At 44.5% G+C, this 1,591-nt stretch overlaps 1 pseudogene; it reads right to left on the bottom strand.

Moving 5' to 3' along the window:
* Nucleotides 1–937: 937 nt before the first annotated feature.
* LOC118592678 lies at nt 938–1,008 on the bottom strand (annotated as a pseudogene).
* Nucleotides 1,009–1,591: the final 583 nt, after the last annotated feature.

Raw genomic sequence — 1,591 nt, 5'->3', positions numbered from 1 at the left:
GTATGTCCAGAGAGTGATCAGTCCGCATTGTTAGCCCTTCTTAGGGAAAAGTCAATTTGGAAAACTATGAAGGCACACACGGTTTTCATAACAGAATACAGCTGATATATAACAAGCCAAATAACACCAAAAACTCCTTGGAATTTGGCTTCCTCTGGAGGAATTCCCTGATCCCTCCAGGTAGTGACTTTGCCATAACCAGCTGAGTTCTTTTTTTTTTTTTTTTTTGGTTTTCGAGACAGGGTTTCTCTCTGTAGCTTTGTGCCTTTTTCCTGGAACTTACTTGGTAGCCCAGGCTGGCCTCAAACTCACAGAGTTTTGCGTAACCAGGACCCTATGGTGTAAAGGCTCCATTTTAGGCTCTATCCCAGTAGAGAAATGTATTTCTGCTTAGTGGAAAATATTCCTGCTTAGCTCGTACAGAAGGCTTCCATGTTGTAAAGCTAGCTCGCAGCTCTTGGAATAACAAGCTGCTTGTGGCTGAACTCCAAGCGACCCCACTCCCCAACCCATGCGAAACTGCCCTATAACAAGCCTTCGAGCTTGAGCTTCGGGGTCTTCAGTCCCAAGCTTGACTGATTGACCCGTGTGCACGCGTAAAATAAACTGTTTCTGTGTGACCCGATATCAGAGTGAAGCTTCTGGTTTCAGCGCCGACTCTAACAATGGCTTTGCGTGGTTTTGAAAAGCATGCAGTACAACCATGTGATCTACGTGCATGTGTGGATTAGCCACATGAGCCTACATGCACAGGCGTGGCCCAGCATTTATAAGCCGGCGCCATATTCCCCGGCTTCTCTCTTGATTCACTTGTGTTTTCTGCAGGCCTGTTGATGTCTGTCTCTCACTTTCCTATCTTAATAAAACTCTTGTTAGTGGATTCTGTCATGTTTTGTGACTTTTCCTCGCAGGGTAAGAGCGCCGCCAAATAACTAACACCAGTATTTCCACCAGTGAGAATATATTCAAGTAACAAACTATAGAAATGATCCCTGAAAGTATAGTCTTGTGAGAATATATTCAAAGGAATGAAAATTGGATGTTGAAGAGACTTTTGTGCTCCCACATTCTTTTTCTTTTTTTTAAATTGGGGTGAATGCTGCAAGATCAGAGAAACAGAACAAGCCACAGCTTCCTCACCTCGCCATTTCCTCAGCTGGTCTTATTTCCTCAGACTGGAAGCCTCATCCAGAATGGGTCTCAGCTGAACTGCTGTTAGAAGCCTAAAAGCTTAACCAGCCAAATACTTCTAGTTCCTGGTCTTCAGGCCTTGTATACCTTTCTGCTATCTGCCGTCACTCCCTGGGGTTAAAGGCGTGTGTCACAATGCCTGGCTGTTTCCAATGTGACTTTGAACTCTCAGAGATCTGCCTGGCTCTGCCTCCCGAGTGATGGGATTAAAGGCATGTGTTACCACTGCCTAAACTCTATGTTTAATATTGTGGTGGTCCTGTTCTCTGACCCCAGATAAGTTTATTGGCGTGCACAATATTTTGGGGATATATGCCCAAGGAATGCTCAATCATACCACAAGGACATTTGGTCAGCTGTGTTCATATGAGCATTGTTTGTAATAGCCAGAACCTGGAAA

The sequence above is a fragment of the Onychomys torridus genome, chromosome 10, assembly GCF_903995425.1.
Source record: "Onychomys torridus chromosome 10, mOncTor1.1, whole genome shotgun sequence".
Classification (NCBI taxonomy): Eukaryota; Metazoa; Chordata; class Mammalia; order Rodentia; family Cricetidae; genus Onychomys; species Onychomys torridus.
Note: the sequence above shows the minus strand (reverse complement) of the source record. Positions and strands in the feature narration are given on the sequence as shown.